The 12,697-nt window shown below is 44.4% G+C and overlaps 1 protein-coding gene across 6 annotated transcripts in view; it reads left to right on the top strand.

The window, feature by feature from the left end:
• CGNL1 (cingulin like 1) overlaps positions 1-12,697 on the top strand; it is a 186,321-nt gene that overhangs the window by 140,095 nt on the left and 33,529 nt on the right. The gene's annotated exons all lie outside the window — the stretch shown is intronic.

The following is a 12,697-nucleotide window of genomic DNA, read 5'->3' on the forward strand; positions in this document are numbered from 1 at the left end:
GAAGGGCATATGTGAATCACTTGGTGGCTCTTATGCTTGGACCTGGATGTGACGTGTGCTACTTGCACTCATATTTCATGGCCCAGAGCTAGTGATAGGACCACACTGGTCTTCAGGAGGCAAGCAAGCACAGCACAGTCCTGCATGTGCCTGAAAGTGAGCAAGACTGACATATTTGGTGAACAGCACTAATGACCACCATGATTTATAGGGGCTTCCGTGGTAGGTGCCCAAATGGCCTTAAAAAAAATTTTTTTTTAATTTAATTCATGAGAGACACATAGAAGCAGAGACATAGGCAGAGGGGCCTGCAGGGAGCCTGATGCAGGACCTGATCCCAGGATCCCGGGATCGTGATCTGAACCAAAGGCAGATGCTCAACCACTGAGCCACCCAGGTGCCCCCCTAAATGACCTTATTTTTTTTTATATATATATATTAACACATTTTTTTTTCTATGATAGTCACACACACAGAGAGAGAGAGAGAGGCACAGACATAGGCAGAGGGAGAAGCAGGCTCCATGTACTGGGAGCCTGACGTGGGATTCGATCCCGGGTCTCCAGGATCGCGCCCTGGGCCAAAGGCAGGCACTAAACCACTGCACCACCCGGGGTTCCCCCTAAGTGGCCTTAAAAAAAAACAAACCCCAGTGGGACCTGGCCTTCAAGCATTCCTGGGACAGGTCTTTGTTTAGACTGGGTTACTCCATCCCTCCCCCTTCGGTCTCTCCCAGCTCTTCTGACAGGAAAGGTGACATTTTGTTCTCTCTTTAGTCAGAAACGGAGGGACTCCAGCAGCCAAGGCTCAGAAACCATTGGTCCAAGGGGAAGGAGGCTAGAAAGTATGACGCCTCCTTCCAGCCTCTGTCTAGAAGGAAATCTGTGCTTTATGTGCTGTAACTTCTGGGTGGTACATACTAACGTGCCCCTGGACACTGCTATTTATACAGTGACTAGTATTTTGACACTTGGCACCATTATTTTTCATGTGCCTTGATCCATGCAGTGAATGGATCCGTAACACCACTCCTGCTTTTAAGAAAACCAAACTGTGATTCAGAGAAGTTAGTACTTGAGCCAAACCTCCGAGTGGGCAGGTGACCCTCCCTGGATTAGGAAATTCCTCTTTCTGGCCCTGCTCCCTCTGCGTGTCAGAGCTGGCTGCCGACCCCAGCAGCTGGCCTGCAGGAAGGGGTCAGAGACACCGTGTGGGCTTTACAGGAGCTCTGGACATCTTTGAAGGAGGAAATACGTAAAGGTCATCCTTGTTGTATGTCTTAATCCAGGCTATTGTGGGAACAAGCCTCAAAGCTTGAGGAGAGTTCTGGTCCAGCCTCGTGCCTCTCAACCATGATATCAGCCCTGCTTTTGCTTCTCCAGCCCCTTTTAGCTTCAGCTGCAGAAGTGAAGGACAAAGGGGAAATGTGGTGATTTTCCGCATGGAAATTTGGTCTAGTTTGGGGGTGCAGAGAGGTGCTAATGGGATTGGTCATTGGGGTGAGAGTTCTGGGTCTAAGAATTTTTATTTAATATTTTTAAGTGGCATGATTTCTACAACTTGGGGTTAATCCTCAGTATTTATAGAAATAATATAGTGGCAAAATAGGAAAGTTGAAGGCTCAGCTTTCACAGTAACAAGATTTCTGGGAAGGGAACAGTATAGAACTGTGAACTCACTTAGGACCTATTGGGTTCTAGATGGAGCCTTTGGTTTATCTTGGAGGAGTCCCCCACAACTCCCCAGTAGGCAATGCTCTGGAGAACCTGCTCGTTTTTCTCTCTTCAAAAATCCTGTACAACCTGTTAGGCTTGTGTGTGCTGATAGCGAGCTGATTTTAACCATTTGTAAAGCTGTCTGGTCCATTGATGACAAAGTAACTGGGTTTCTAAGCCCTGCTTTTTTCCTGTCCCTACCCCCTGATGCTTTCCTGGTGACGCAGAACTCCAGATGCATGGCACTGGCTGGGTGGAGTCTCTTCAAGCCAGCGGGCAGCTCCTTGAAGGGCCAGTCACACCAAGGGAGGATGTTGGATTCTATAAACAAAAACTTCTACGTGCTGGTTACAGGATTAGCTTAGACTGTGGCCCTTGGGGCGAGGGAAGTGGTGTCTCATAAATAGGATGTGAGGCTCTTTTTATCTCCTGAAAACTGAGAGGATCCAAGGACACTGGGGAAAATTTTGTAAGAATTTCGCAGAGTTGTGTGAAACAAGAAAAAAGGCAAAAGCATAATTAAAAGTCTGTAACCTAAGGCTGTTTTAGAGAAGCCCATGAAACTGGTTCTGTGATATAATTGCGTATTCTTTTTTTTTTTTTTTACCCCTTTTAAGTCAGGGTGAGTGTGTGGACATAGCCACACACACACCCCCCTCCACCCAAGTCGCCAGCTGTGGACCTTCCTGTATCTTTCTCTGGCTGACTGAAGTTGCTGCCCTACTCAGAAGAACCTAGAAACAAGTAGCAGAGATCAGAGACAGGGAATCGGAGGTAGATACGACTCCTGGCTGTGTGACTTTTGGCTACCTGACTTTAATACATACGTAGCTGTCATTGATTGAGTTCTTACCATGTGCCCAGAGCATTGCTGTGTGCTGGGCACAATATCCTGCTTCATGATTACAACAGGAAACCCAAGGCTTAGTGGTGAACAAGAGGGCCTGGATCAGGTCAGCTGATGCCAAGGCCCTGACTCTTTTTTGTTTTTTGTTTTTATTTATTTATTTATTTATTTATTTATTTATTTATTTTTAAATTTTTATTTATTTATGATAGTCACACACACAGAGAGAAAGAGAGAGAGAGAGAGAGGCAGAGACACAGGCAGAGGGAGAAGCAGGCTCCATGCACCGGGAGCCCGACGTGGGATTCGATCCCAGGTCTCCAGGATCGCGCCCTGGGCCAAAGGCAGGCGCTAAACCACTGCGCCACCCAGGGATCCCCTTTTTTGTTTTTATTAAGGTATCAGTCACCTAACATAAAATGCACCACTATCACTCTTTTAAAATGTGCAATTCATAGTGTTTATGTACTCACAAGGTTGGGCAGCCGTCGCTACTTTCCGAGTCCAAAACACGTCCATCACCCCCAAATGGAGCAAGCCCCTTACGTCCAAATTCTCCCCTTCCCTGGTCCCTTGGCAACCACGAGTCTACCCTTTCTTTATGGATTTGCCTGTTCTGGACATTTCATATCAACGGAATCATACCATATGTCAAAGCCTGTGCTTTGTAGCTTTTTGGGAAAATCACCTGACCAATTTAGGTGCAGAGTACTTTTATCATAGGTGATTTAACCCCATCTTGGGGATCTATAGATTTGTTGTGTGGCTTGAATGAGAACCTACATCGAATGCATTCGGTGAGCAAATGTGAGGTATTCTATTAGCATAACTTTTGTCTAGGACCTATGTCTGAATGACAGGCCACCCTGAAAGCAAATCTTGCTGTTTCTTAACTATTCAAAGAGAATTATATTGACTTATTTCACAAAAATGTGGTGAAGAATACCAGTGATGTTTCTTTTTTTTTTTTTTTTAAAGATTTTATTTATTATTTATTCATGATAGAGAGAGAGAGAGAGAGAAAGACGGGCAGAAGGAGAAGCAGGCTCCGTGCAGGGAGCCCAACGTGGGACTCGATCCCGGGACTCCAGGATTGCGCCCTGGGCTGAAGGCAGGCGCCAAACCGCTGAGCCACCCAGGGATCCCCACCAGTGATGTTTCTAACCTATGTAATCACAAGTTACCTTGGCAACACTGGGTAATTGAATATGTTGAGAAGAGAGTATCTTTCAGGTGATTTGGTAATAAGCAGGAAGTCTACCGCCAGGACAGTGAGAAAACAGGATGTAAACAACATCTTCTTTAAGCCTAATACATTTAAACTTGGTAAATTACCGCAATTTAGCAACACTTTGTTCTGCTTGGTGGCCAGAGTTGCCTGCCTTTGGAGATGAGTTCTCACATCCTTTAGATGCCAGGGGTAGGGACACCAATAAAAAGGATCTGAGATTAATGGGCAGTGTTTGAAAATGAAATGTAAGCATGATGCTGAAAGAGTAGAAACCTCTGGAATTCTTGAACTTCATGACTGATACTGCTCCAGTTTCTTCCAAGTTCATTCTAGAATTCCAGACTCTGAGAACTGGCAGGGACACTGGAATTAGACCAGTTCGTGAGCAGAGGAGCAAACTGAAGGCAGCAAAGTTAAATGACTGGCCTGCAGTCCTCACACAGTGAATTATTAGCCAAGTCTGGTCCAGAATCCACATCTTCTAACCACTGTTCTTGGCGTTGGAATCAACTCTTGCTTGAAAATATTTGGGGTTTTGGTATGAGCACCCTTGACTTCTTTGCCATTCTCTTTGTCACGTGGATTCCCATCTCACTCGTGCCCTGCTCCCATGCCCAAAACACAAACAAATGGAGCTCATTGAGAAGTCCAAGTGTGTAACTGATTCAGTTCTGAACTGCAGATATGTTGGGAAGGAATGGTGTTGGTATTTGGGAAATGTAGTGACAGAATTTTTGGAAATTCTGATGTAGCTTTTAGAGCAGGGGTTTAAAGAATGATCTTTTTCAATGGCTCAATCCCTGTCTGACCAAAAATGGTAAGTAGGCAGAGTCAAAAAGGAGGAAGGGAAACCGTATCACTCCACATTAGTGCCAGCATGTCAGCTTTTTCAAGCTTTTGTATCTTGTCTTTTTTTTTTTTTTTAATTTTCTGACTTATTCAGAGGTAATGTTACCTATTACACTTCTTTAATGGTGTGACCTGAGCTCAGAGGGGCCAGAGGTTTGCATGGGTCACAGTGTGGGCTGGCTGCAAAGCCTGCAGTAGCGTCCAAGCCACCTGACACCCAACGCCAGGCTCTGGAGTCAGACCAGGAAGCCTGAAGGACTTGAACAGTTGGGGCCAGAGCTCTGAGCCTTTACAGGAAGGTCCTGAGGTCACAACAGCCTCTTCTCTGTCTAGACCTCACCACTCAAAGTGAGACCCACAGGCCAGCATCATTGGCATTAATCGGGAGCTTGTTAGAAATGCAGTCCGCCTGGGTAGCTCAGTGGCTGAGTATCTGCCTTTGGCTCCGCGTGTGATCCCAGGGTCCTGGGATCGAGTTCTGCATCAGGCGCCTTGCAGGGAGCCTGCTTCTCCCTCTGCCTGTGTCTCTGCCTCTCTCTCTCTGTCTCTCATGAATAAATAAAATCGTAAAAAAAAAAAAAAAAAACAGCGTCCAGTCCGTGCTCCAGGCTTCCTGAGTTAGGGTGAGCCTTTAACGGGATCCCCAGGGGAGTCCTATGCTCAGTCAAGTGCGAGAATCCTGGCTTCCTGGCTTAGAGGCTTTACGCCGGGGAAATTGACAGGGGAAGAGAGAAGTAAGCAGCTTATGACTACGGAGTATGCCGTTTCTATTCCTTAAATAGCTTACTGTTGCTCGGGTGAGGGGATGGCTGAGGACGCCATACAGGGGACCTAGTTCTCTACACATTCAAAGTGAGAAAGGGACTTGTTATTTGTCACCTAGGTCCTTCACTGTGGAGGCCAAAGTGGACGTCCACCGCTGTGATGGTGAAAAAGCAGTAACCCCCCAGCAGATGGCCTGACCTAAGGGACACTTTGGGTGCCCATCAGCTGAGATCCTGCAGCCTCAACAGATAGGAGTGTGGGGGCGGCCAGGGATGTGGAACCGACAGACCAGCATTCCATTCCCTGGACTCCCGGCCTCCACGCCTCAGCTGTTTTCACTCATTCAGCAAAACAGGGAGACAGAAAAGAAACAAAAGCTGGCTGTGGTAGATGGCTTGTTAATTAGTAAAGCCCGATGTGTCCACGTGTAGGGTCTGCACTCGGGCAAGCCAGGAGGGCCTCCTCCCGAGGCCACTTGTTATCCGCCAGGAGTGAACCCAGGGTGTCTGTGCTCCTGCAAGGAGTGCATCAGTGCCTTTAGATCAGAAAAAACCACTCAGGCATGGCTTTTTCTTCCACTGTTTTCAGGATTTTGTGCTTGTCATGGTTAAAAGTTTCCTCTGGCCCCAGGGGAGAATGTGAGCATTTCTAAATGTAGGCATTAACTCATGAAAAGCGGGTCATTATTAGCAATGAATGGTGGTACCTTACAAAGACTGGAATTTTTGCCTCTTTTTTTTTTTTTTTTTTGGTGATACAATCGTATATCCTCTCCTCTCCTTTTAAATAGTAATTGGAGCATATGGTTAAAAGTCAACTATTTTAGAAGTAGTGGAAATTTAGCAGTTTAGCACAGTGAAACATGCTGTTTGTTTTGGAAAAATTTTCTTAGTTAATGTCGGTTTAGTAGACCATCCTCAATTGGGAAATGAGGCTAAATTTCTAATGAATTAGCCAACCAGGAAATCTGATTTGCCCTTGGAATGAGAAGGGGGTCATCTAATTTGTGCAGCACAGTTGTCCTGGAAAGACCATTAGAAGATCTCAGGTCTCTCTTTGGGGAAATATAGGTTTGATATTTGGCTGCCCAAAATGTGCAGGTTGTGGTGTGAAGCCAAGTTTGAGGATTTAGAGCTACAGCAAGTGAACTGTGCAAAGTCCTGCCCTTTGGGAAACATATGTGGGTTTCCTTGGCTTGGCAGTCATATCAGTGGTGAGGACTCTTGCCTAGATATTGACAAAGTATACCAGGTAGGTAACTTCATCCACCTTTTCCAAGTGAAGGAAGGAAGGCTCTCTGAAGCCGAAAGATGCTTTCCAGCAAAAGATGCTGGAAACAGATATAGCCTGGATTCGAGTCTGATCTGGCTGACTGACCATAGAGACTTCTGCTCCTTCCTCTATGCTGTTAGATATGTCTTTTAGAGTTAAAACAGAGAATTCCATTCTTGACATGATTTATGTCTGCATTGCTCAAGTTGAGATGGGCGTGCGTGTACTGGATAGGTGAGGAGGAGAGGCCTTGGCACAGCTGCAGGGGAGAAGTGGTCCGTCTTCCAGAATGCCAAGGGTACAGTATCTTAATATAAAGCGACATGAAGTAGAATGAAAAATACTGTGGTGTCGAATGCAAACTGTACAAGCAATTTTGTTGAAAAAACCCAAAACCTTGAAAGGCGCTTAATTTTGTGCAGCCCCTTGGAGGTCTCTCATCAGCCTACGTTGGACTTCCCTGCCTTCAGGTTGCTGGGTGGAAATTTTGGAGACCTGTTCACATAAGTGCAAGTCCTGGGCCATCTGGGTCTTTTCCACCCTCCCAGCTATATGTGGTGAAAAGGAATTTCTTAACTATGTAAACCCGCGTGGGAGATCTCGTTGGCGCTTTGCTCTGTTTGTACAGCTGCTCCCGGGGCTCTGGCTCTGCTATCTTTCATGGCCCAGAAGTATCTGCGAATGTGCTAGGGAAGGGTTTCAAGAGGCTGGAGGAGGTGAGAACTGAGCTGGGGAGGTGGCTGTCCTCCAAGTGCCTGTGGGCATTGATAGTCTTTTCAAAGAAAATGTCTATTTTGATTTAAAAAATGTAATATCTCTTGAATTTCCATAGTTCAAGAGTTACAAGAAGGTTTGCAATGGATATGTTTCTCTTTTTTTCTGTGACCCTGCTTCCCTTCCTCAGAGACAGCACGTTTTACCTGTTTCTTGTGTAGCCAGGTAATTACATATTTATCCCATTGCCTGCCTTTTATACAGACCTCCCTTCTGTGTGTACCATTCTGTCCCTTGCATTTTCCTCACTCTTTTTCCTTTAATTTTTTTTTTTTTGGCTGCACAGGTTATCATTGACCTGATATAACTTGTTTAATAAGGGCCCCATCAGATGCATTTAGTTCACCTCAATCTTTTGCTATTTTAATGCTGCAATTAATAATCTTTTTTTTAAGATTTTATTGATTTATTCATGAGAGACACAGAAAGAGAGAGGCAGAGACACACAGAGGGAGAAGCAGGCTCCATGCAGGGAGCCCGATGTGGGACTTGATCCCGGAACTCTAGGATCACGCCCTGAGCTGAAGGCAGATGCTTAACTGCTGAGCCACCCAGGTGTCCCTGATAATCTTATTTATATGGTATTTTGCACACATGTAGGGTAAGTGCGAGAAGAGAAGGTATGGGATCATAGGGAATGTAGATTATAATTTTGGTTGATACTACCAAATTGCCTCCCAGGACCTCATACAAGTTTCTAGCCACCCACTCCACCCCACCAGTGGCAGGAGCAGAACCTTTTGGCTTATGCTACCCACCTGCCTTCTGCCTTTGGCTGCCTGAGAGGTGAAGAAATGATCTCAGTGCAATTTTAAGGGATGGTCCAGTCTTGAAAAACAATAGAACATAGCACATCTGCTACTTTTGTCCCTGTGGTGATGACTGCAAGGTGTTTAGAACCTTTTGGAGTGGCAGAGGAGCTAGGGTTGGTTTTTGTTAACTATTTGAGAGTGCTTGCATGAATGAATAGTAGTTAAGATCTTAAGCGAATCCATACAGTTTCTTTAAAAATAAATATTACAGTGGTGATATGGCTAAATGAATCTTTAGAGATTGTGTGCTCCTTAATTTTATTTATGATGTAGCAGCCTCTGCAATCTTGTCATGACAGGACTTAAGATAAAAAAAATCACAGAAACATAGTCCCAGCAACTTCATCGAGGTTAGTAGTACTTGTCTCCAGTGATCTCTGAGTCGGTCCTTACCAACTCAGGTCCCAGTAGAGTCCTGCGGCCCATTGCCACATTTCCTGAGATACAAACATAAGCATTTGGAAAAGATGATGCTTAGGTCAAAGTTCAGAGTAGGAAGGGGGCGCTCTTGAAACCTCAAGTTTTTTTTCTTTGCTGGGAAGTCATGTAGGACTTGTCTTCAACAAAGGGATATTCAGAGAATTAGCTATGGTTTCGGGAAAAGGAATTTTGTCCTATGGACTTGATATAAAATAGGGGACTGGGTGTGGGGGGGCAGGCAGGGACAGGGAGAGGGTTCTGGAAAAGTTTACCAACAGAGAGTTAAGGTCCATTTACTGGTAAACATAATGTGGTCTATCACCCTATGAAGACACAGAGAAAAACAGCAGCTAGTCAAAATAGGACTCAGAGTCTCTACCCATGCGAGCTCCCTCGAGTCATGCTCAGCCTGTGTTACTGAAAGCACTGGAGCAGAGCCCTGCCAGCTATAAACTGAGCCATTCACTTGCCCGGCCAGCCCTTCTGGCGTGTCATCCCTCAGGATTCAGGATATGTGTCCACAGCTTGCAAACGGAGAGTATACCAAGTCTAGACATCAAAACACAGTGCGAGGCCCTTTATCTAGCATGCCAGGGGGCCAGTTAGGCCTGAATTCAAGTTAAACCAGATCTGGTTTTCGGTGGCCTTGTTCTCCCTGAGATTCCTGGGTGAACAAAAGAGCACTGACCACATGTGTGTGTTCTTCACTTTACAAGAACATGTGGGCAGATATCTTGGAGCCTGCTCTTCCTCTCTCTGGTGCCTTGGTGAACCTCAGGCCACTGAGGTCAACGCCTCATCTCCTCTCCATCCCAACTCCGTGTCCTGATTTCCTTTATCTTCTGTTTCTCTTCTTTCAGTTGGCTGTATGGAGACATAATTTGTGACCTACAGTTCTCCTGCTCAAAGTGCCCAATCCAGTGATTTTTTAGTATGTTCCTAGACTTGTGCAACCATCACTGCTGTCAATTTTAGAACATTTTCATTACCCTTAGCCCCATGCAACCACTGATCCACTTTCTATCTCTATAGATTTGCCTGGTCTAGACATTTCGTATAAATGTCAACATGTGGGATGCCTGGGTGGCTCAGCAGTTGAGCACCTGCCCCTGGCTCAGGGCGTGATCCCGTGGTTTCGGGATCAAGTCCCACATCAGGCTCCCTGCCTGGAGCCTGCTTCTCCCTCTGTCTAGGTTTCTGCCTTTCTCTCTCTGTGTCTTTCATGAATAAATAAATAAAATCTTAAAAAAAAATGTCAACATGTGGATGTTTGGGACTGGCTTCTTACACTTAGCATAATGTTTGCAAGGTTCATCCATGTTGTAGCATGGGTCAGTACCTCATTCCATTTTAGAGTGAAATAATTCGTTGTATGGATCTACCACCTTTTGGTTGCCCATTCATCAGTGGATGGGCAGTTGGGTTGTTCCTGCCCTTTGGCTATCAGGAATAATGCTGCTGTGATATTTTGTACAAGTTTTTGTGTGGCCACATGTTTTCATTTCCCTCAGGTGTATATTGGAAGGAGGGGCAAGACGGCAGAAGAGTAGAGTCCTCAACTCACTTGGCCCCACAAACTTACCTAGATAACTCTCTTAGGTATACACTTAAGAGTGGAATTGCTGGGTCATATAACTCTGTTTAATATTTTGAGGAACTGCCAAGCTATTTTCCAAAGTGGGTGCACTGTGTCACATTCCTACCACCAACATGTAAGGGTTCTGACTTTACATCTTCCCCAACCGTTGCTATTATCTTCCTGGTTATATGGTCATCCTAGTAAGTATGAAGTGGCACCTCGTTATGGTTTTGATTTGCATTCCCCTTGGTAAACTAATGATGTTGAGCATCTTTTTATGTACTTATAGGACTTTTGTAGATCTTCTTTGGAAGGTCTACTCAGATCCTTTGCTCCTTTTTTTCTTGGAGAGAGAAAATGCATGTGAGAGTTGGGCCGGTGGGTGGGGGCAGAGGGAGAGAGAGAATCTTAGGAAGATTCCATGCCCAGCATGGAGCCCATGTGGGGCTCATTCTCACAAACCTGAGATCATGACCTGAGCCAAAATCAAGAATTGGACACTTCTGTGACTGAGCAGGCTGAGCACCCTTTTTTGCCCATTTTTAAATTGAGTTGTCTTTTATTATTGAGTTGAAAAATTCTTTATATATTCTAGATATGGATCCTTTATCAAATATATGATTTTTAACCATTTTCTCTAATTCTGTGGGTTGTCATTTCACTTTGTTGATGGTATCATTGGCAGCACAAAACTTTTTAATTTTGCTGAAGTCCAGTTTACCTGTTTTCATTGTATCTTTGCCCTTGTTAAAAATCAGTTGACTGTAAAATGTTGGGTTTGCTTGGGGGTTGTCAGTTCTATCCCAGTGAATTGTATGTGTATCCTTATGGCAGTGCCACACTGTCTTATAACTATAGCTTTGTAGTCTTATGTTTTAATAGGAAATTTAGGGCAAGAATGGGCAATCTAGACTTTTCTTTTTCTTTCCCTGGTCTGAGCAGTTATTGGATTCTTTGGGTCCTTTCTCAGGCTTTCAAGCACACTTACTTCTCCTTGTTCATCTTGCTGGCTTTGGTAGGAGAGGATACCCAAGTGATCCTGAGATGTCCTAGCTGTTGGGCACTTTAGTTTTCTCCTTAGCATTGCTAGTTAACTGCAATCCGACCCAGTAGCATGGCTGTGATGGATGTTCCCATATGTATAGAATTAAACATTTGGGTTTGAAAAGATGCTATGGTTTCTGAAACTTTCTAATTGGCTAAGTTCAGGATAATACAGCTTATTGTACTGTTAAAAGATTTGAAGATCTTTCCGTAAGGCTACGCAAGCAGGCAATTTGGGCAGATAGTTCTCCTAAGGGGGCCGTGACATAACCCTTGAAGCCAAAGCTTGCCCTCCCTGGACCTTCCCTTCCTTGCAGGCATCTGCACCTGCTGTTTCATGAGCATTCAATTCGCTGACATGGGCATCTTTGTAGTAGTAGAGAAATGGAAGGCGAGAGATCTTCTGGGAGAAGTGGAATTCTGGACAAGGCTACTTATTATCACTTCACATTGCTGAGCCAAAAAAAAAAAAAAAGCCCATGCGACATCTGGAATTAACAATAACCACACTGTAATTGTCACCATGCCTTTCTGTTAGGATTTTTGTGCAGCACGGAGCTCATTTTCAGAAGATAGCGCCTAGAGCTTGCACTAGGAACTGTATCAAAATTTCAGTGAATTTTAATTTCCATTTTGTATTGGATATTAAAAAAAAAAAGTCTATAAACAGAAACTGTCCTTCATCCAGAACTCCTTTTAAAGGGCCCTGCACATGGCAAGGGGTCAGGGATGTGAATTCGGCAGAAGGCAGTGGTTACAAGAACAGGTTCTGGAGTCAGTCTGCCCGAATGTGCTTCCTCCTAAGTGAACTTGGACTAGTTTTGTTTTGTGTTTTGTTTTTTCTTTTCTTTTCTTTTCTTTTCTTTTCTTTTCTTTTCTTTTCTTTTCTTTTCTTTTCTTTTCTTTCTTTTCTTTCTTTCTTCTTTCTTTCTTTCTTTCTTTCTTTCTTTCTTTCTTTCTTTCTTTCTTTCTTTCTTTCTTTCTTTCTTTTTCTTTTCTTTTCTTTCTTTCTTCCTTCCTTCCTTCCTTCCTTCCTTCCTTCCTTCCTTCCTTCCTTCCTTCCTTCTTTTTTGTGTGTTTTTGGACTAGTTTTCTATCTACCCAAGTCTTAGTTTCTTTGTCTTTAAAACAGTGATAAGAATCGTACCCACCTCCTAGAGTTGTTAAAAACTTGAAATCCCTTGTCAAAGACTTAATATAGACAACGGTTGACAGCATTTTTCTGTGAAGAGCTAGATAGTAAATATTCTAGGCTTTGCAGCACCAGGGGCCTTCCCTTGCAGGTGTCTGGACTCCTCACTGCTGTTGTACCGTGAAAGCTGCCACGGACAGTGTGCTTCCCGGTGGGCATGGCGATGCTCCAGTCACACTTTTTTTTTTTAATAACAG

The sequence above is a fragment of the Canis aureus genome, chromosome 32, assembly GCF_053574225.1.
Source record: "Canis aureus isolate CA01 chromosome 32, VMU_Caureus_v.1.0, whole genome shotgun sequence".
NCBI classification, from domain to species: domain Eukaryota; kingdom Metazoa; phylum Chordata; class Mammalia; order Carnivora; family Canidae; genus Canis; species Canis aureus.